A 23,152-nucleotide genomic window follows, 5' to 3' on the forward strand; every position below is an offset into this window, starting at 1 on the left:
ATTAAAATCAGCGCCTCACACGTGCAAGGCAAGCACTCTACTACTGAGCTTACAACCCCAGCCCTGGCTGTTTGGTTCTTTATTATAGTTTTTTTTATATATGTATGACAGTGGAATATATTATAATTCCTTTTACACAAATAAAACACAATTTTTTCTATGTATTGTTGTATACAAAGTATATTTTCACAAATTTGTGTCTTTGTACATCTACTTTGGATAATAATGTCCATCACATTTCCCCATGATCTTTAAACATTTCTTGTCTGTCGAAATAACTAGTGTAAACAAAAGGCAATTGTGTTGTTCTTTCCCATGAGGTGCAGGACAGGTGTGATGCCCGATCTAGGACACCCCAGGGTAGCTGTCCTCAGAACAGGTTTCCCAGCCTGTGGCAGCTCAGAGGTGGCCACTATTGCCAGTTGTCTTTGGTCAGGTTGTGTGCCAGCCAGTTCACTTTAGTCTTCCAGCTCTCCCTCACGGCTTCATTGAACTTCACCCTGAAGTGCTTCAGTGCCTCCTCCTCTGTCTTCCCCAGCACCAGAGTGTCCTGGAACACAATCATCACAACTGTATCAACATTCAGGGGTCCTGACCCTGCTGCATCTGCAATCCCTTCTGCCTCCCTATACTCCTGCACCCTCAGGTTGTTGAAATTCCTTTCTAAAAGAACTGCAAGCAGATGGTCAGGTGGCCTTACCTTAGCTGAGAGAAAGGCAGGAGAAGCTTTAGGGAAAACACCCCCTCCCACTCTGCCTCTCACCAACTGAAAAGACAGAAATGAAAAATGTCTTGCAAATCTACAAGGGACTTTATTTCATGCATGAAAGACACTGAGGACACATGGGATGGCCAAACAAGATCACAGTTCACCTGCAACTGGGCGGGACTAGCCTAAGGGAGCACACCACTCTGGCCACCTCCCACCATACTGCACTGCTTGGCCTGGGACAGCATGAGGGCCCCCATCTGTGAGTTGAACCTCCTAGGTCCCTGAGCTGTTTGGGCAAGATGTACTCTGACCAGGATGAGCTCTGCCAAGCTCATTTTTTTATACTATACAAAGGGCAGGCAGGCTCCTCCACAACCCTAGAGGTTCAGGCAGGCCTTGAGAAGTATGTGGTGGACCCTGGCCTCCAGTCTGGTGTGTCCCTGTGCTTGCATACCTTCAAATACTGTATGTCTTTGGAGGATCTGAGCTCATGCAGGCCTGCTGCCTGCATCAGAGCAAAGAGTTGGAGGAAGAGAAGCCCATAGTGCCACAGAATGCTGTAGGCATGTTCACAGTAGCCTTGAAACCTGCAGAGAAGGAGGATATAGATAAAGCCCTGGGTCCTCCCAGCTACCCCCTCTCCCAAACCAGCAGGGGTTCTGCATCCAGCCACCACCTGCCCTGAGTGTCTGCCCCTGGTCATATTATGGGTGTACCCAGATCCTATAACCAATGCCCCTGCCTTGGCCTGCCTCCTACACCTCCCATGGACCTCCTGTTTGCACTGCCCAACAGGGTACTCTGAGATTGGAGTGCTCCTGCAGAGAAGGCAGCACCCCCAGGGTGGAGGCAGAAGTTAGGCTGAGGGTATGTCCCCATCCCTGCCCTGTCTGGACACTGTCCCCTCACTGGGGCCCTGGGCACCCTCACCTTTCAAACTTCCCATTATTACTAGTCTTTCCCTGCTAAATCACGTGGACAAAGTCATGGGTGAGGATGAATGGGACTCGCTCACAGTTGATTTCAAACTTGGTCTTGAAATTCCCCAGAAAGTGTCCAAAGTCAATATGAAATAGCAGAGGGGAGAGAAGGGCAGCTACTAAATAGGCTTCACAAAGAGAGGTTCTGGTTAGAGGAAGTCATCAGGACTTGGGGCACTCTTCTGGGAGCTGTGGGTAGTGCAGAGAGGCCACTGGGCCAGGGATGTAGAACAAGCTCACTGGGAAGCTGAACACAGTGCCCCTTTCCAGCCCATTCTCACGGATTATGATGTTGTCACTGTGCAGGTCACCAATGCCCAGTACATATATTTCCACACAGTAGCCGGCACAGGAGAGGGTGAACTCCTCAATGGCTCAATCCAGGGCTTCTCTGGGTGGGGAAGATTGAAATCCAGGGCTCCTTATATTTTCCCTTCTCTTGAATCTGGCCTTGTGTTAATCAACAAGGAAGGCATTATTCTGGAGCATAGATCACCATGCCCAGCTTGAAATTGCCCCCTTCTTCCACACAATACCATGCAGAGAAGCCAAGGTCTATGTGTTAGATAAAGAGAGGCTGCATAAAGAGGTATAATTGACAGCCAAGTCCCTAGGTGTGTGACTGGGCCCTTGGTAGATGCTCTGGGCTCAGGCAATATCACAGATGCTAGCCATAGCACCAGCTATTTCAAACCACAGCAGAAACACTCAGCAGAACCCACTCAAGCTGCATATTTGTGACTAAACATGGTGGTGGTTTTAATGCCCAAAGAGTTGAGTGGCATAACACAGCCATGAAAAATGGACACACGGGAACAGTGACCTTCTCTGTCCTGCCTCAAATCAGATGTGGGCCAGTGCTCAGCTGAGCAAAGCAGCCATGGAAACTGTCACAGGCCTTCCCTCACCTTTCACTCTATTGAGCCTCTCTCAGGAATAAGAAAGCCTACCCAGGGTTCTTGGACTTGAGCCAATTGAGCAGGGCATCCTTGTTGAAGGCAGCCATGGCAGCCAGGTTACTCTGGTTCAGCTAGATGTTGGCAATGGTGTCCAAGTGCTGCACTGCCTCAATGAGGCCCATGCAGTCACCAGTGGGTAGGCAGCTGTAGGGGGTCATCCTAGCACATGAGAGGAGGCACAGGCAGACACTATGGTTAAGAAAATTCTCTGGGGCTACTGGAACCCCCTGGAAATTGGGGCGCCCAGCAAAACCACAGGGAACACTACTCAAATTCCTGAGGATGCCAGACGGGGTGTGGGGCCCTGGGGAAGGTGCCTCAGAGACACAGAACTGGCACCCAAGTTGCAGAGCACACCTTGGCTGGGGTCATGTTTGCTCTGAAGAGAATGAGTCAGCGGGCTTGGAAGAAGTTGGCACTGCTCCCCAAGGGGTAGGAAGCCAGGAAATAGGAGCTGAGCACCAGGAATGGCCTTACCCAAACCCCTCCAGCTGCCCTACCCCTCTTGTAAGAACAGCTGCTCTCACAGCCAACATGGAGGTGTCAGCTTAGACCAGGAACTCCTCCAGAGGCGCAGGCTCTGAGGCCTGTTACAAACCCAAACAAACAGGTGATGGATAGAGGCCCCACCTTAGGTCCAGGCCCTCCTGCTTCCACAGGGCGTCAATGAGCTGGATCATCTACAGAGTCAGCATGTCCTGGCGGAGGTCTGGAAGAACAAGAGTTTCTAGTGGGTTATAAACCCATGCAAGGCTCAGAGTATCTGAGCTCTATCTTCTCAGGGGACCCCTGGGGCCCTACCACAGAACAGTATGGGCCTAGGTAAGAAGGCCAAGGCATGTCCCCTGCCCACCCTGGCTCACCATCCCCGTTCTTAAAGATGATGCCAACGCTGTCACCACTGCCTGTCTCCTCACTGCTATACATGATCCACAAAGGTTTCATCTTGGAGTCCATGAAGGTGCACCTTTCCACACTGCAGGCAGAGGGCAGTGTTTGCCTGGGCGGTTGGGGGCTTAGGGTGGGGGAGGGGGCTTAAGGCCTGGCTACAGGTGGGGCTAGGCCTGGGGCTCACCAGACTTCTGCCAGCATTATGCTGGGGTCCAATGGGGACTGAAAGTATGAAAGGGCTTCTAGGAAGTATCCTGGCACATGTACAAGTGCATCAGCTCCTTAGTTTGGGGCTTGATGGTCTTCTGGGAGCTCACCTTCACAAAGTCACTCAGGGCCTTCAGCTTGCTCAGTGCTTCTGCCTGGTGGGCAGAATGGAGTAGCAGTAGTGCACATAAGCCTGAGCCAGAACCAGAAGTATGACTGTAAAGGGGCCTGGAAGGGGAGCCCGCCTCAGGCACAGGCACTCTGAGCCTCACCTGCTTCATCAGCACCTTCATGTGGTGGGTGCTGCTCCTGAAGTAGGCCTCCATGATGAGGCCAAAACGCAAGGCCACGGACGGCACATGCATCTCAAAGCTGGAGGGAGGAGATGGGGCTGAGAATGGCCAAGAGTGGCACATAGCCCCTCCCCAGCCCAGTAAACATGAGGTCAGCAGGCCAGGAGAACCTCATCCCTCATGGCTTTTCTAGGTTCCCAAGGAATCAGCAGGGGTGCATCCAGCTACCGAAGATGCCAGAATAGGAAGTGGCCAATCTTTCCGTTGGCCAGAGCCCGGTCCAACAAGAATTGGGTCAGTTCGAAGTCCAGGTAGGACTTGTACTTGAGGACCTGCACCAGCTGCAGCAAACACTGGAAAAACTCGTCATCCCTGTAGGGGAGGAAGGCTGGTTGAGTCTGGGGTTCTGAAACTCAGGAAGCAGGTCTCCAGCTGGCAGGTGACTGGAAAGAGGATGAGGCCAGCCTATGCTCATCTCCACACAGCACCCACTTCCAGGTTGCCAGGGCAAGCTGTCTTAGTGAGGAGCTGGCAGCCTGTGGGCCTCAGTGCCCAGCTGGGACTCATGTCAGTTTCCGCAGGGACCTGATGGCAAAGAAGCCCACGTGGCAGTCAGGGAAGCTGAAGTCCAGCAGCTCCAGGGCATTCAGGACCAGAAGCTCAGGCCAGGAGCACAGCAGGTAGAGCATCTGGAGGGCGCTATGCAGATGGTGGGGGGCCCACTGCTATCTCTCTACTCCAGCTATGCCCCTGGTGCCCCTCTCCACCCACCTCGGCCACATCCTCGTGCTTGTTCCACTTAGTCACGAGCAGCAGGTAGGCCAGAGCCTCTGGGAAGTGCTCCTGCACTTCATGCCGCATCTTCCACACCAGGTCCTTCTCATGTTCATACAGCTCTCTCGACCCCCACTGCTCCAGGATTCCCTGCAGCTGCAGCTTCTAAGGGGCACAGGCAGAGTGAGGCCTCCAGCCCAGCACATGGCTCCATGCCCCACCAGCACCCCAGCTCACCTCCTCTTTGGTGGTAGGCCCATGCTCCCTGTGACGACCCAGCTCTAGAATCTGCAACAAGTGTACCTGCTGTGAGCTCCCCAGGCCTAGGCCAGCATTGGCAGGGCTCTAGGCAGGGCGTCTGCACCTTAGCACTACTGCCAACCACTCTTCCTGGTGGGAGCCCTCCTGCACACTGCAGGGCGTTCAGTAGCATCTCCAAGCTCAGCCTGCCACAGGCCAGTAGCACCTCTCCTATTGGCTGTGACAGCAAAATGTCATCAGACATCACGAACATCCCCTGGTGGGCCACATAGCTACTGGAAGGCCTCAAATCATCATGATGATCCAGCCCCCAGCAATGGGCAAAGCCTGGGGTGGCCAGGGACCCCGTCTGAGGAGCTCCAGGAAAGCTCCTGGTTAGCACTCAGCTTCCAAGAAGGACCTCACTGACCTTCTCCAGGGCAGGGTAGTACACAGGGTGAGGGGCCACCTCGGGCAGGTAGATGACCAGGGTGACAGCACTCTCTGTGTTGGGATTGCTATGCATGGTACCCATGGGGTTCAGCAGGTCTCCTTTCTCATCTGAAGGCAGGGAGAGATGTAGTTGTAGGGGAACCAGTTCTGGATGCCTTACCCTCCAAGTGCCTCTCCCTGCTGGGCCTGGGTCCACCTGGGACAGAGGGCCACATGTAGAGGCAGAGCTCCCCAGTCTTGAGCTGGTCCTTGTAGTCAAACAGCATGAGGTTGGCCCAGGCGATTGGGCAGTCCTGGAGAAGGATACTACAGATCAGAGTAAGCCTCTTCTTGTTCATATGCAGAATGAAACCAGTCTCCAGGCCAACCAGGAGAGAAGATCCAGACTGCATGGAAGGTCTCCAAGTTAGACCCAGGAGGAGGAGAAGGACCCACTATCTCTTTCCTATCAGAGTTTAAGTAATTAAGCCAGCAAGATTCCTTCCTGGCTGCCTGCATCTTCACACCCAGCATCCAGAGACACTTGAGTAAGCTCACCAGTCCCATAGCTGGCCCAGGACAAGGAGCAAGTCACATTCTGGGTCTAGTGACTTGGGGCCCAGCCACACTCTCCCCAGGCAGCCACTAACTCATCGTTTCTGTACCCCTGAGAATACTGTCCTTCCACCAAAGGAGCTGCTTCCAGGACCCCTAAGGACCACAGGTCTGGGCTAGATATTTCAAGTCAGGCAACTCATGAGCTGTTACTCAGGCAGCACAGGAAGCCAGACTAAGGAGCCAGACTAGGGCAGGCAGAAAGACTGGGGTCCCCAGGCTCTCCCAGGACCCTGTTCTCAGGGTGCCTGCCTGTGGGAGCAGGATGGCAAGAGGCCTCAGCAATGAGTTTCACCGGTGTCTGAGGCCTGGGCTTCTCTCAGTCAGCCCAACCCACCACCTTCTTGGACTTTTTCTTGCTAGAGTGCACCTTCTTGGCCTTCTCCATCACCGCATAGAGTGCAAAGCAGAGCCGGCCATGCACGGCAGGTCACAGATGTTGATGTCAAATTCCAGATGCTGCTTCTACATGGGCTCTGAGCACACACTCACCTCCAAGCTGGACATCGTCTTGCACAGTATCTCATTGCCATGGAAGAGCCCAGCCTGCACCACCAGCTGGGGAAGGGGTACAGTGCATGGGTGAGGGAGCGAAGGTCCCACCTCATCTAAAGTTCCAATCCTCTCCTTGAAAGTCCTCATTTACACAGGGGTCCAAATCTACTTCTTGCATTGAGAGTGGTCCAGCAGAATGTAGGCTGGCAGCTCAGTGGTACAGGTGTCTTGGGGCATTTGTACCCCAGGCTGCACTGGGGCAAGCCAGTCTCAGTCCACTTGACTCTGTGGGTCAACTCAGAACCTGTTTTCTCATCAGGGTTCAGGAGTTCCAGGGTCCATTCTGGTTATAACATCTCTAGCTACCTTCATGCCTAGCATCTTCTGAGCCCCATGTGGCTCCAATCTCCAGTGTACCTGTTCCAGTTCTAACCTGCCAGCCCATCCCCAGAGCTGCTCCCACCCAATCCTCCGTGACTCCTGAAGACACACACCCCCTTCCCAGATTGTAAAGTAATGCCAAAAAAGAGATCCAGACAAGACATGCTACACTCTGTGTGCCCAGACAGGCATCACCTCCCAGAAGTGGGACAATAAATCCACCTCTGAAGGTGGTTCAAAGTGCAGAGAAGCCATGAAAGTGCTTTTTGAAGAGACAACAGGGCACTGTTTTCCAAGCCCATGGGGGCTCAGCTTCCAGGGGGAACCATGTGCAGTGTCCCCCAGACTCTGGGCACCACTGGGTTGGTAACCCCTGGAAGCACCTCAGCCCAGCTGCAGCCAGCTTCTATGGTACCTTATACATCTCTGACTGGGCCTCCTACTTCAATGGGCTGTGCCTGATTCCACAAGCTCCACCAAAGTCAAATACCCACAAGTTGCTTGGCCCAGGTTTCCATTAATTGGCCTCCCTGGCCTGCTGGCCTGCTCCCCTCCTCTCTTATTGTTTGGAAGTGGTTCACAGCCAATCCAGGCAGAGATAATGAGTAATGTGTCCAGGTGACTTTCGTGTGACACCCTCCCACTATTCTTTCTCTGCTGCCCCTCCAGGCTACAGCACACCCTGTTTGTGGAAAAAAAAAAACACCTGTCCACTCACCTGGTACCCAAGCCCCTACCTTCATCTGCTCATCAGCATTGGTTTTGCTACCCTGGATCATCTCAATGCAGAAAGGCTGCCCCAGTGACCACAGGGACAAAGAGGAAGGCTAGAGAGGAGAGGAGAGGGGCTTAAATCCCAGCTCATTCCCCTGGCTGCTGAAAGGCTGGGGAGAAGAGGAGAGGGTCCCAAATTTGTGGCAAGGTTTAGAAACCTGTCACCAATACCATCTTTACCAATCTGCCACACAGGGGCCCAGGGGCCCCAGCCCCCCCTGAGATCTGTAGAGAAGTAGGCAATTTGGGATTGCAGTAGCTCAGACAGGACCCTACCCTGGGTGTCAGCTCCAGGCCCTGACTCTCCAAAAGGAATGCACCATCCAAAGTCCCCTGGATCAACGCCTAGCCCTGATGCTGCCCAAGAGGCTCTAGGATTGGTCAAAAGGAGGTAGGAAGAGAAAGAGGGTAAGAAATGGGAGAACATCATCTCACCTTCTTCCTGGGAATGGGGGGCGGTTTGGTGCGTGGTTTCTGGACCTGAGGGGCCGGTTTGCTCTGCTCATCCCACATGGCAAGGATAGAAAAGGAGTGCACCATGGTCAGGTGGGGGGTCTGTCCACTGTTCAGGCAGCTGCATATTTACTGAGATGAGAGTGTAAGATTGAACTGTCAATGGGTGGTATATCCATTCCCTGGAACCAAGAGAGACCCACAGTCTGGCTCTCTCACTCCTATGCTGGCCCCTTCTAGAGTGGTAGGGATCCAGGAGTGCAGAGGGCTCCTTGCAGGCCTCACCTTGAACTGACAGAGCAGGTAGCTGCCATAGAGGTACTCATGCCACCCATTCACCTGCAGCACATAGTCCTCAGGCTGCTCCATTGTGAGGTGCTGGTACACCTTGGTCTTCTTCTGGAGGGCACAGGCCATCAGCGCTAGGGGCACATCCTTGGTGGACACCTGGATGGTGAAACTCTCCTGTGGGGAGGAGGGAGTGTTGGCATGCTGCTCTCAGGACCATGGGCTTCTGGGGAAAAGGGGCAAGGCCACGTGCCTGCCTTTATTGGGTATCCCCAAGTGTGAGCCCCACAAGGGCAGGGCCTGGGTCATTCACTGGTGAAAGTAACAGCAGAAACCCAGGAAATATTTGTCCAGTGAATTAAGGGACCAATTCAGCCTTGGTGAGCTTACCTTGTGGGATGCTTGACTACACCCCTTGCATGCCTGCATACCTGGAAAATGCCGTGTGATGCCAGTGAATGAAGGGAAATTTGGGGGCCTGGGACACTGGAGTGTCTTATCAGTGGAAGGTCCCCATGGGCACAGCAGCCCATGTGCCACAGCTGGGGCAGCCTTCCTAGGACATGGGCTATGGGCTCACCCTGCTGCCCTCAAATTTGACATTGACCAGCAGGTCTGGGTTGGAGATTTGAGAGGTGTTGCTATCCCCACAGATCCTGGTGGAGGGCTCCAGCTGAAGGGGAAAACTGTATTGCAGCCAGGCCTCCCAGCCCAGCTGCTGCTGGCAGGCAGCCTCCTCCTCGCTGAACTGGTGCATCTTAGTGCGGAAGTCATTCACTTCTGGGTCTTGGAGGCAGTCGAACTCATGGAGGCCTGTAGGGAAGGAGCAGGCTCAGTGCAGGTACATGTGGCACCAGCCACCCAGGTGTGTCGTACCTTGCCAAGGTGGGGGCTTATCTGTGAGCCCTACCTTTGCTGATGATGAGGCTGATCTGTGAGTTGATGAGCTTCTCCATGCGGTCACCCTCATGGGTCACCAGGCGCAGCATGGGCAGGAAGGACCGGATATCACATAGCCGCTGCTGCTCATCCTCTAGCTCCTGTTGCTCTGTGGTCTGGTTGACACAGGTGAACACGTAGGCCTTCGGGTCACTGAGCATGTGGAAGAGGGGCTCATTCTGGGCTTCGTGCCACAGCATCTGGGAGGAATGGTTATGGTCAGCCTTGCTGGCCATGACAGCTGCTGGGAGGCAGGCAGAGGCCTCTAGTCTCAGCATCCCACTCTGCATGAGCCACATAGAGGGCAAAGGGAGACCCCAAGCATTGCTCCCTAGAAACCCTTTGGCCCTTGGGACCAACCAGCTAGTCAGCAAGCTTCCTGTCCCTGTGCTCTGTGAAGGACTTGATGTGTGGAGATTGGGGACTGAGCAGTCACACCCACCTTAGACACATTATCTAGGGCTGTTTTCACCCCACCAAGGCAATGGTGGCCTTGAGCCATGGCAGAACTGAACCACTATGACACATAACACATAGCCCACAAAGCTTCATATCAATAAAAATATGAAGAAACCAAAACCACAATGAAGTGAGAGATGGGACCCCAGGGACAAGTCTGCTACTGTAGTGTTTCAACTTTAGGCACATTGTTTGAAGTTCTGTAAGCACATCAAGTGAACCATATAATGATGTTTACAGGAACTAGAATATGAACAAGATGTTACTGTGGTCACTCAGAAAAACAAGTCATGAAAGTTCATAATCAGAATTTAGTTAGAATGTGGTTAGAAAACAGGAAATGACTAAGGTAGTGCCTATGGCTGTCTTATATGGCAGGATCACAGGCAGGTCTCTTCCTTCTCATTCTTATTTTCCAAAATTTTATGGGCCAATATTATTATTGAAGTCAGGGACACTGAACTACAGAGCCATACCCTCAGCTCTTTTTCATATTTTCTTTAGTGACAGGCTCTCACTTAATTGCTTCGAATCTCACTACATTGTTGAGGCTGGCTTTGAACTTATAATCTTCCTGACTCAGCCACCAGAACATTTGGGGACACACCCAGCTACTTTTGAAGTAGAAAAATTTAAGGAAGAATGGGAGGAAGGCAGAGAGAAAATTTCCAGGATATTAAAAAAATATCCCTCAAGTGTGGTCCATTGCTTCTATCATTTTTTTTCTGTTCTCAATAATAGCTTTTAAAATTGTGAAATAAATTCTTGCCCTCAGGCAGCCCAAGGCATGACCCATTAAACCCGAGTTTGTAAGTGGCACAACCCCATTGAAAGTCACAGGACAGCTTCTACCAAAGCAGATGTTCATTGCTTTGACTCAGTAATTCATCCTGAAATTTATTCAATGAACCTGAGGACCCTTTCCAAGGATCATGGGCACTATGTTGGCAACAGTTTTAAAGACAAATTCCTGCAAGGCCCGTATGTGTCTGGGAGCAGACTGTGGTCACTAAAGTGACAGCATAATGTGAGTCAAACTTTCAAAGTTCCATTCCAGCACTGGAGGCTTAAGGAAAACTGAGGCTAGTAGCTGGCCCTCTGGTAACTAGGGAGGGGAACACATTGCCATGGGGTAAGCTGAAACTAGGGAGGGGAACACATTGCCATGGGGTAAGCTGAATTCAGATAGTAAGTGGAGGTGAACCACCCATTTTATATAAGTTCTCGATATTGTATATTTTTCAAAATTTATATCTGAGGTTCTCAAGTGTGAGGAACAATGTCTCTGTCTTTCTGAGCTCCCAGGGCTGACAGGAGACCAGGCAGTACCTGCTTGATGGTGCTGAGGTTGGCATTGCAGGACACAGGGAAGCTCAGGTAGATCCCTGTGGGTAGAAGGAAGTCAACCGCCATACTCTGATTCTTCTCCTCCTTGGTCCAGAATTCCATGAGATAGTCAATCCCCAGGGGCATTCTGCATTGTTATTTCTCTGTGGCCACGTGACATGTAAAGGAAGCAAAGGCAGAGAGTCATTGAGAATAGTGTATGGGGGCCTCAGGCAATGTGAGGCTCAGGGCTGAAGGCTCCCAGGTGGGCACATGGTTTTCTCCTCCCACAAGGCCCTCACTGCCCAGGTAGCTGCTGCTCCTACTGCCCCAGATAACTGTCTGCACTCGGCTGCCTCTCACTTTGGTGGACACATCTGTTTTCCTCACAGTGGGCCCAGAGCCATAGACCAAATAATTTTCCTCTGGAAATTACACATCAGGAAGACGCTATCATGGCCACCATCTGGCAAGGACAAATGACAGTATGGCTGAGTGTACAACTCAGGATTCGAGAAAGACCAAAGGCTATGGTCTTTGGACAAAATTTGTATTTTAAATTTTTTACACTGGGAATTTAAGCCAGGGACACTCTAACACTGAACTACATCCCCCATCCTTTTTATTGATTTTTTCCTCCACAGGGATAGAACCCAAGGGAATGTAACTACCAAGCCCAATCCCCAGCCTATATTTGTATTTTATTTAGACACAAGGTCTCCATGAGGTATTTAGGGCTTTGATGAGTTTCTGAAGCTCTCTTTGAACTTGAAATCCTCCTGTCTCAGTTTCCCAAGCAATTGGAGTAACAGGTGTGCACCCCAGAGTGTGTGCTTGTGTGTGTGTGTATGTGTATGTGTGTGTATGTGTGTGTGTGTGTGTGTGTGTGTGTGTGTGTGTGTGTGTGTGTGGCGTGTGTAAGATTTGGTGAGAGATATTGATTGAACTGAGCCCCAAACCTGCCCCCACCACATACATAACAAAACATTACAGAGAAATTTTGTCTTCCATACACTCCAGAACCAGATCAGCACCTTACTTCCCTCACTCCCAGCTTCCCCCTTCAGGTCACCACCATCTGGAATCTGTTTATCTATAGCCTCCATCAGTGTTTTTACTAATAATTTGTTTTTGTTTTTAATTGTTGGTCGTTCAAAACATTACATCTTACTTGATATATCATATTTCACAGTTTGATTCAAAAGAGTTATGAACTCCCATTTTTACACTGTATACAGATTACTGAATCACATCAGTTACATCAATTACATTTCCATTGATTTACATATTGCCATTCTAGTGTCTGATGAATTCTGCTCTCTATCCTATCCTCTACTATCCCCCCTCCCCTCCCCTCCCCTCTCCTCTTCTCTCTCAACCCCCTCTACTGTAAAACATTTCTTCCACTTGTATTATTCTTCCCTTACCCTCACTTCCTCTTGTATGTAATTTTGTATAACCCTGAGGATCACCTTCCCTTTCCATGCAATTTCCCTTCTCTCCCCATTTCCCTGCCCCCTCTCATCCCTATTTAATGTTAATCTTCTTCTCCAGTTCTTCGTCCCTACTCTGTCCTAAGTTACTCCCCTTATATCAAAGAAGTCATTTGGCATTTGTTTTTTAAGGATTGGCTAGCTTCACTTAGCATAATCTGCTCTAATGCCATCCATTTCCCTCCAAAATCTATGATTTTGTCATTTCTTAATGCAGAGTAATACTCCATTGTGTATAAATGCCACATTTTTTTTTTATCCATTCATCTATTAAAGGGCATCTAGGTTGGTTCCACAATCTTGCTATCATGAATTGTGCTGCTATGAACATCGATGTAGCAGTGTCCCTGTAGCATGCTCTTCTTAGGTCTTTAGGGAATAGGCTGAGAAGGGGAATAGCTGGGTCTAATGGTGGTTCCATTCCCAGCTTTCCAAGAAATCTCCATACTGCTTTCCAAATTGGCTGCACCAATTTGCAGTCCCACAACAATGAACCAGTGTACCCTTTCCCCCACATCCTCACCAGCACTTGTTGTTGTTTGACTTCATAATGGCTGCCAATCTTACTGGAGTTCGATGGTATCTTAGGGTGGTTTTGATTTGCATTTCTCTGACTGCTAGCGATGTTGAACATTTTTTTCATGTACTTATTGATTGATTGTATGTCCTCCTCTGAGAAGTGTCTGTTCAGGTCCTTGGCCCATTTGTTGATTGGGTTATTTGTTGTTTTTTTTTTTTCTAATTTTTTTGAGTTCTTTGTATACTCTGGATATTAGGGCTCTATCTGAAGTGTGAGGAGTAAAGATTTGTTCCCAGGATGCAGGCTCCCTATTTACTTCTCTTATTGTTTCTTTTGCTGAGAAAAAACTTTTTAGTTTGAGAAAGTCCCATTTATTAATTCTAGTTGTTAACTCTTGCGCTATGGGTGTCCTATTGAGGAATTTGGAGCTTGACCCCACAGTATGTAGATCATAGCCAACTTTTTCTTCTATCAGACGCCATGTCTCTGATTTGATATCAAGCTCCTTGATTCATTTTGAGTTAACTTTTGTGCATGGTGAGAGAAAGGGATTCAGTTTCATTTTGATGCAAATGGTTTTCCAGTTTTCCCAGCACCATTTGTTGAAGATGCTATCCTTCCTCCATTTCATGCTTTTAGCCCCTTTATCAAATATAAGATAGATGTAGTTTTGTGGGTTGGTTTCTGTGTCCTCTATTTTGTACCATTGGTCCACCCGCCTGTTTTGGTACCAGTACCATGCTGTTTTTGTTACTACTGCTCTGTAGTATAGTTTGAAGTCTGGTATCACTATACCGCCTGATTCACACTTCCTGCTTAGCATTGTTTTTGCTATTCTGGGTCTTTTATTATTCCATATGAATTTCATGATTGTTTAATCTATTTCTACAGGAAATGCTGTTGGGATTTTGATTGGCATTGCATTGAACTTATAGAGAACTTTTGGTAATATTGCCATTTTGATGATATTAGTTCGGCCTATTGATGAACAGGGTATATTTTTCCATCTTCTAAGGTCTTCTTCTATATCTTTCTTTAGGGTTCTGTAGTTTTCATTGTATAAGTCTTTCACCTCTTTCGTTAGGTTAATTTCCAAGTATTTTATTTTGGGGGGGATATTGTGAATGGAATAGTTGTCCTCATTTCCATTTCAGAGGATTCGTCGCTGATATACAGGAATGCATTTGATTTATGTGTGTTGATCTTATATCCTGCCACTTTGCTGAATTCATTTATTAGCTCTAATAGTTTCTTTGTAGACCCTTTTGGGTGTGCTAGGTAAAGAATCATGTCATCTGCGAATAGTGATAATTTAAGTTCTTCTTTTCCTATTTTTATGCCTTTAATTTCTTTCGTCTGTCTAATTGCTCTGGCCTGTGTTTCGAGGACTATGTTGAACAGAAGTGTTGAGAGAGGGCATCTCTGTCTTGTACAAGATCTTAGAGGGAATACCTTCAATTTTTATTCATTCAGAATGATGCTGGCCTGGGGCTTATCATAGATTGCTTTTACAATGTTGAGGTATGATCCTGTTATCCCTAATTTTTCTAGAGTTTTGAACATAAAGGGATGTTGTACTTTGATGAATGCTTTTTCTGCATCTATCGAGATGATCATATGGTTCTTATTTTTAAGTCTATTGATGTGGTGAATAAAATTTATTGATTTCCGTATATTGAACCAGCCTTGCATCCCAGGGATGAATCCTACTTGATCATGGTGTATGATTTTTTTTGATATGTTTTTGAATCTGATTCACCAGAATTTTATTGAGGATTTTTGCATCTAGTTTCATTAGAGATATTGGTCTGTAGTTTTCTTTCTTTGAAGTGTCTTTGTCTGATTTAGGCATCAGGGTGATGTTGGCCTCATAGATTGAATTTGGAAGTTCTCCTTCTTTTTCTATTTCCTGAAATAGTTTGAAAATTATTGGTGTTAGTTCCTCTTTAAAGGTTTTGTAAAACTCTGCTGTATACCCATCCAGTCCTGGGCTTTTCTTAGTTGGTAGTCTTTTGAAGGTTTCTTCTATTTCCTCTATTGTTATTGGTCTGTTTATGTTGTCTCTATCCTCCTGACTCAATCTGGGCAGATCATAAGACTTAAGAAATTTATCTATGCCTTCACTATCTTCTATTTTATTTGAGTATAAGGATTCAAAATAGTTTCTGATTATCTTCTGTATTTCTGAAGTGTCCGTTGTGATATTGCCTTTTTCATCCCGTATGCTAGTAATTTGGGTTCTCTCTCTTCTTCTCTTCATTAGCATGGCTAAGGGTCTGTCGATTTTATTTATTTATTCAAAGAACCAACTTTTAGTTTTGTCAATTTTTTCAATTGTTTCTTTTATTTCGATTTCATTAATTTCAGCTCTGATTTTAATTATTTCTTGCCTTCTACTTCTTTTGCTGTTGTTTTGCTATTCTTTTTCTAGGATTTTGAGATGGAGTATGAGATTTGTTGTTTTTTTTTTCTTTTTTTAAGGAATGAACTCCAAGCAATGAATTTTCCTCTTAGAAATGCTTTCAATGTGTCTCATAGATTCCGATATGTTGTGTCTGTGTTTTCATTTAATTCTAAGAAGTTTTTAATTTCCTCCTTGATGTCTTCTAAAACCCATTGATCATTCAGTAACCTATTGTTCATTCTCCAAGTGATGCTTGATTTTTCCTTCCTTCTTTTATGATTGATTTTTAGTTTCATTCCATTATGATCAGATAAGATGCATGGTATTATCTCTACTCATTTATATTGTCTAAGAGTTGCCCTGTTACATAATATATGGTCTATTTTTGAGAAGGTTCCATGTGCTGCTGAGAAAAAAGTGTAACTACTTGATGTTGGGTGGTATAGTCTATATATGTCAATTAAGTCTAGGTTATTAATTGTGTTATTGAGTTCTATAGTTTCCTTATTTAACTTTTGTTTGGAATATCTGTCCAGTTGTGAGAGAGGTGTGTTCAAGTCTCATATGATTATTGTATGGTGGTCTATTAGACTCTTGAACTTGAGAAGAGTTTGCTTGATGAACGTAGCTGCACCATTATTTGGGGCATATATATTTATGATTGTTATGTCTTGTTGGTGTATGACTTGAGCAGTATGACGTGTCCTTCTTTATTCATTTTGATTAACTTTGGCTTGAAATCTATTTTATTAGATATGAGTATGGACACTTCTGCTTGTTTCCGCAGTCCGTATGAATGGTATGATTTTTCCCAACCTTTCACTTTAAGTCTGTGTATATCTTTTTCTATCAAATGCGTCTCCTGTAGGCAGCATATTGTTGGGTCTTGTTTTGTGATTCATTCTACTAGCCTGTGTCCCTTAATTGGTGAGTTTAAGCCATTAACATTTAGAGTTATTATTGAGATATGGTTTGTTCTTCCAGCCATATTTGTTTATTAATGTTACTAAACCTGATTTTTTTTTCCTCTTTGATTACTTTCCCCCCTTTACTGTCCTACCTCCCACTGTTGGTTTTCAATGTTATTTTCCATTTCCTCTTCCTGTAATGTTTTGCCAAGGATTTTTTGAAGAGATGGTTTTCTAGCTGCGAATTCTTTTAACTTTTGTTTATCGTGGAAGGTTTTAATTTCATCTTCCATCCTGAAGCTTAATTTTTCTGGATACACGATTCTTGATTGGAACCCATTTTCTTTCAGCGTTTGAAATGTTATTCCAGAATCTTCCAGCTTTCAGAGTCTGTGTTGAGAGATCAGCTGTTATCCTCATTGGTTTACCCCTAAATGTAATCTGCTTCCTGTCTCTTGTAGCTTTTAAAATTCTCTCCTTATAATGTATGTTGGACATCTTCATTATAATGTGTCTAGGTGTGGATATCTTATCATTTTGCACATTTGGCGTCCTGTAGGCTTCTAGGATTTGGGATTCTGTCTCATTCTTCAAGTCTGGGAAGTTTTCTCATATTATTTCACTGAATAGATTGTTTATTCCTTTGGTTTGGAGCTCTGTGCCTTCCTGTATCCCAATGACTCTTAAGTTTGGTCTTTTAATGTTATGCCATAATTCCTGGATGTTCTGCTCATGGTTTCTTAGCAGACTTGCTGAGCTGTCTATGTTCTTTTCAAGTTGAAATACTTTGTCTTCATTGTTTGATGTTCTATCTTCTAAGTAATCTACTCTGCTAGTAGTATTCTCAATTGAGTTTTTAAGTTGGTTTATTGCTTCCTGCATTTCTAGGATTTCTATTTGTTTGTTTTTATTACCTCTATCTCCCTGTGAAATTGATCTTTTACTTCCTGGATTTGTTTATGTAGTTCCTTGTCAATGTGATCTTTCATTGTGTGATTTTGCTGTCACATGTCTTCCTTGAGACTCCAGATCATCTGTAGCATGTATATCCTGAACTCTTTCTCTGACATTCCCTCTGTTGCAGCTATTACCTCTTCTAAAGTTTAGTTGACCTGCATTGCTTTTGGTCCTTTTTTTTCTTGTCTTTTCATACTGCTTGCATTTCTTTCTGCTTGGTGAAACTGTTGTGTTTTTGAAATTTTCCCCCTAATTATTTATATTGCTCTTGTATAGTTGAAAAATCTCCCTTGCAGGGCAGGTAGTGGCTGTGCTCCTCCTCTAATTGGGTTGATCTGTCTACTGCACTGGTGGGCTGCTAGGCCTGCTCTGCCGGTCGTTCGCAGGTCTGCCCACTCTGCGGGCGCAGGTGGCGGCTCTGCTCTGCCCCCACTCCAATTGTGGTAACGTGATTACCACCCCCTCGGGTCGTTTGGCCTGATCCGGATGTGGGCGGCTGCTCTGCTCTGCCCCTACTCCAATTGGTGTGACGTGTCTCCCATGCTGGCAGGCCTCTAGGCCTGTTCCGCTGGTGGGTCTCAGGTCTGCCTGACTCTGGCAGTAGGGGGAGTTGGGGGTCGAGAGTCATTTGGTCCTTATGATCATGCCCATGGAGAGATTTTGAAGTTTTCCGGTTGTTCGCCAGGTGGGTGGGGCTGTTAGCAGAGCCCGGAGGGCATGGCCATGTGCTGGGCCATGCGGGGACCCTTGTAGCTGAGTTGGGCCACCGGGGGCCGCCTGAAGAGCGGGGTAGCTGCGGCTGCGTAGCTAAGATCCGAGCGGGTGGTGTGGCTGTTCGCAGAGCGAGATCAGGGCCTCCCAGGAGAGCCAGGATGACGGGGGCGTCTACCGGTTTTAGCAGCCACTGCGCTCTGGGCCGCCACTTGCAGAAGCTGCTGGTGGCCACAGGATTGGACCTCTGCGCCCGAGGGGGGGGGGGCACCTGTAGAGCCGGCAGTTGCGGCCGCTTGGTTAATAGCCGGGCGGGTGTGGCAGCCGCTCGCAGAGTGGGTGTGGTGGCCACTCACAGGCCTCCCTTGAGAACCCGGTTGGCGGGGCCGTCTGCGGGTTTGGGCGGGGCGGGCCAAGCCACTCCGGGTGCTGGCCGCTTGCAAAAGCGGCTGCTGGCTGCAGGAATTGACTTCTGCACCCGCTGCGGGGCCGCCTGTAGAGCCAGGTAGCTGTGGATGCACGGTTAAGAACCGGGCAGGTGGGGCAGCCATTCACAGAGCGAGAGCTGGGCCTTCCGTGAGAGCCCAGATGGCGAAGGCCGACTGTGGTTCGGGCGGGGCGGGCCAAGCTGCTCCAGGTGCCGGCTGCTTGCAAAAACGGCTGCTGGCTGCAGGACCTGACTTCTGCACCCTCTGCAGGGCCGCCTGAAGAGCCGGGTAGCTGTGGCCACGTGTTTAAGAACCGGCCAGGTGGGGCAACTGCTCGCAGAGCGAGAGCTGGGCCTCCTGTGGGAGCCTGGATGGTGGGGGCCATCTTCCGGTTCGGGCAGGGTGGGCCAAGCTGCTCCGGGTTCCTGCCACTTGCAAAAGCGGCTGCTGGCTGCAGGACTTGGCTTCTGCACCCGCCGTGGGGCCACCTGTACAGCCGGGTAGCTGTGGCCGCGTGGTTAAGAACCGGGCGGGTGGGGCGGCTGCTCGCAGAGTGAGAGCTGGGCCTCCCGGGAGAGCTGCTTGCAGGAGCGGCTGATGGCTGTGGGACTAGACCTCTGTGCCCGCATGGCCGGCCAAGATCCACTTCTCTGGGACAAACTGTCACTTCGAATAAACCGACCAGTTCACGGCAGCTCTCCTCTTAAGGGAATTTTGCTAATAGTTCCTCCGTAGGTAGGCTGCAGCTGATCCAATGGGTCTTTCTGATCCCGTTAAAGTGGAGACATTGGAATCGCTGCTTCCTCGCCGGCCACCATGTTGGATTCTTCTTTACTACAAATTTGTATCCACAAAGAAGTCCTAATATTTTTGAATGCCTTAAATCTTCCTAAACTAGTGAATCTTCTGCAACCTGCTTTGGCTACTCAATTTATGTTCCTTAGATCCATCCACGTGGATGAATACATGTAGCAATAGTACATTTATTTTAACTCCTGCAAGGTGTTTCACTGTATAAAGAAACACCTTGTATTTTCCCTGAGCATGGTGATAAACTGGGAAGGTTTGTTTCTATTTTCCTTAGTTGTTACAAAAGATGCTACAATGTATATTCCTATACTGGGTTCATAGCCTGCACCTGGGAGCAGAGAGGAGGCTGGTCCAAGAGTAGTATGTGAACCTCATGTTTTGTGTCAAGGAAAAATATACACATTACAAGGGAAAAGACAGGTAAAATTAAGGTTTAGAATGCATTTTATTTAATCCAATGTATCCAAATTATCATCATGTTGGCATGAAATAAACACAGGGAAAAAATACTAGAGATATTCCAACTATTTTTAGTATTGATCCTTTGAAATCATTTGTATAGTTTATGCTTATTTCATTGCCAGTTTTTTTTTCTTTTTGTTTTCTGCTATTTCTCTTTCAGATTTTAATCAGAAATAACTGACCTTGGATGGTGGTTTAGCTCAGTGTCAGAGCACTTACCTAACATGTTCAAGGCCCTGGGTTCTATCCCCAGCCCAACTCAAACAAATACCACAATAATTATTTTGTCTACTCAATTTTCACACTATTTATAGGTTAAAAATATTCACCAACCCAAGTTGTCCCAAACAAATAAAGCTTTTCTGATAAAGACCAGGTATCAAATTCTAAATTTAAATTAATGTAAATTAAATAAACTGTGGGTTATTTTGGGCGTGGGATGAAGTGCAATTCTGAGTATGGCACCCAGGGCCTTGTGCATGTGAAACAATTGCTCTACTACTGAGCTGCCTCCAAAACAAACAGAATGTTTTTAAGTTCATTCCTCAATTGTGCACTATCTACATTTCAAATGACCAAGAGTTCCATGTAGTGAAACCTATGATAGGTGTAAATCCATCATTCACTTGCTCAAGTACCCCCATGTTTTCCTCAACATGGTGCTGCCCATCGTGAGCTCATGCTTGATCTCCAAATTACCCTCAGCATTTGCTATTGTCAAACTTACTCATTTTTGCCAATCTGATGGTTATGAAATTGGCTTACTTTGCTTAAATTGCTTTTCGTTGATAATTCACAAAATGTTTAGCTTTTGGAGAAATCCAACTTATAACCTTGGCATGTGTCCTGTGGGGTTATTTATCTTATTCTTGTTACTTTATAGAATCTATATATTCTACATTTTATTCCTTGTGGATTAAATGAAGTGGAAATGTTTTCTTCCTACTCTGAGTCATCTTTTCTCTTTGTATATGATCTCTTTTTGGTGAATAAAAGTTTTTATTATTAATGCAATAAAATATATCAATGTTTTTGGAGGAGGTAACTCAGTATTAGAGATTATTAGCATGCACAAGACCCTGGGTTCCATCCCGAGCAATAAAAAAAAAAAAAAGAAAAGCAATCCCATGCAACTTCTCTACCTACTGTAACATCACAGCTCCTGTATTTAAATGACTTTTGAAAGTAGTTGAAAGGACATTTAGTTTTCATTTGTTTTGAAAGGGTGCTTCACTATGCAGCCCAGGTTGAATGCAATCTTTCGATCCTCCTGCCTCAGCCTCCTGTGTAGTGGGGATGACAAGCATGTGTAGTGGTACCCAGCTACAGACATGTGATATTCTCTGGTGGCAGTGCCAGCTGGGGCCACGCATCCTTTGTGGGATGTGGAAGTGGCTTGGAGCAGTGTGATTCACACGTTGCCTTGTCATCCCAGGGCACTGCTGCTGGCAGACAATTCTTTGAATTTTGAAACCACATCCTATTTTAGGTTCCTCTTTCTTAGAATGGCCAAGCCAAAGATTCCTTTATTATTCAAAACCTGGGTGACTGTCTGGAATCCTGAAGAATTTGTCTATGATGTCGTATGTTCTTTGGCCAAGTGGGGAAGTCAGTGGGACACACTGGGTCACCTAATCTGGTGAGGCCAAGATGAGCACACAAGGGAAGCCCTACCAGGAGCTCTGAACAAAAGGCCTGGGTTCTGAGAAAATGCACTCCTGTTCCCCTGCCCTTGGCACCCTGGAAGTGAAGTCTTCAACCATACTTCCCCAGATAGGTGGCAGGGAAATAATTCCACACAAAGTGAAAAAGTGGAAGACCCATGAAGGCTTGTGCAGGATAGAGAGTGAACAGGAGACAGGACAGGAGAAAGCCAGATCTCCTTCCCTCTCTCTGTTCCCAGGACTCAGAGTTCATCAGCCAAAAATCCTCAATCCTCTTCTCTGGACAAATCCCAGACCCATCACTCTCTCTCTCTCACAGATATCAGCAAATTCAGGAACTTCAGAACTGTCCAAGAATGAAAACTGATATAACCACCTTGGAAAACTCTCTGGCAGAATATATGAAAGGTGAACACACCTGTGTCCTGCACCAACACATCCAATCCTCAACAGATGGTCCCAGAGACACGTGAGAGTGACTGTGACATCACTGCTTGGGACAGCCCTGACAAACTCACATCAGCAGTAGGGTGGGGAGATAAACTGCGGTTATTCTTTCCAAGTATAATGTTATGTCACAGGCAGGATGAATATTCTGCAAAGGCACACACAATGCCACAATGTAAATGAATCTCATAGAAAGAAGGGTGAACAAAAAGATCTTGGAACCAAAACCAGGTGCTCATGATTTCAACCACATGGAGAATGAAAGGGGAGAATCACTCATCTATCTTGGCATCAGAGTTACCCCAGCCTGAGAGCAAGGGAGCTTTGGGTCTTGATGCCCAAGTGATATGAAGAGGAGAAGGTGTGACATTGTGCATCTTCCTCTCTGTCCAGTGCTGTCTGTAAAAGTGAGCTTCAGGAAATGCTTGACTGGACATCTATACAATAGAACTTTCTGCTTTTCCTGAAATTTCTATATGTTGAATTGTATTTAAGTCTTCATTTTCTCACTATTGGCAGACTGCATAAAAAGTATTGGAAAGTTAAATGTATTTTAAATATTGCATGGGAAGTATAATCCTGACATATTCAGATTGCTGTAGTTTTAAAGTTAGTTTAACTTTAGTTTTCACTAAGGGTGTCATTTTTAACTAATTTAAAAATTATGTATTTATATACATGTAAATGCATATATATATATATATATATATATATATATATATATATAAATGTATACCATTCTTCACTGAAATGTTTTCTTTATAAAAGATTTATATCTCTGTGGTGGGTTGTATTTTCACAGGATATGAAACAAAAACGGCTCCATAATGCTGTTTTGGATGTGAATAGTTTTTCAGAGTTACAATTAAAACAAAAGAAGACTTTTACAGGCTACAAATCTGTGCATACAATGAACAGAGTTCTCTTCATCTGTAAGTTATTGCTTTAATAAAGTACTTTGTTTCCTAAAAGTTCATTCCTGAAAGTGTGAAAGTGTGCCCAGCATGATGTTGCTATGTGCACACACCTGCACACACAGTCAAGCTGAGTGAGAATAAAGAGAGAACTGCCACAGAGCAAACTGGAGGGTTAGTGTGGGTGAGTGGCATGGAAGGCACAGCATTCAAAGT

General features: G+C 46.7%; 1 pseudogene; it reads right to left on the reverse strand.

Moving 5' to 3' along the window:
* Positions 1-412: 412 nt before the first annotated feature.
* LOC101968896 (phosphatidylinositol 4,5-bisphosphate 3-kinase catalytic subunit delta isoform-like) lies at positions 413-11,365 on the reverse strand (annotated as a pseudogene).
* Between the last annotated feature and the right edge of the window lie 11,787 nt (positions 11,366-23,152).

This window comes from Ictidomys tridecemlineatus, chromosome 16 (assembly GCF_052094955.1).
Source record: "Ictidomys tridecemlineatus isolate mIctTri1 chromosome 16, mIctTri1.hap1, whole genome shotgun sequence".
Lineage (NCBI taxonomy): Eukaryota > Metazoa > Chordata > Mammalia > Rodentia > Sciuridae > Ictidomys > Ictidomys tridecemlineatus.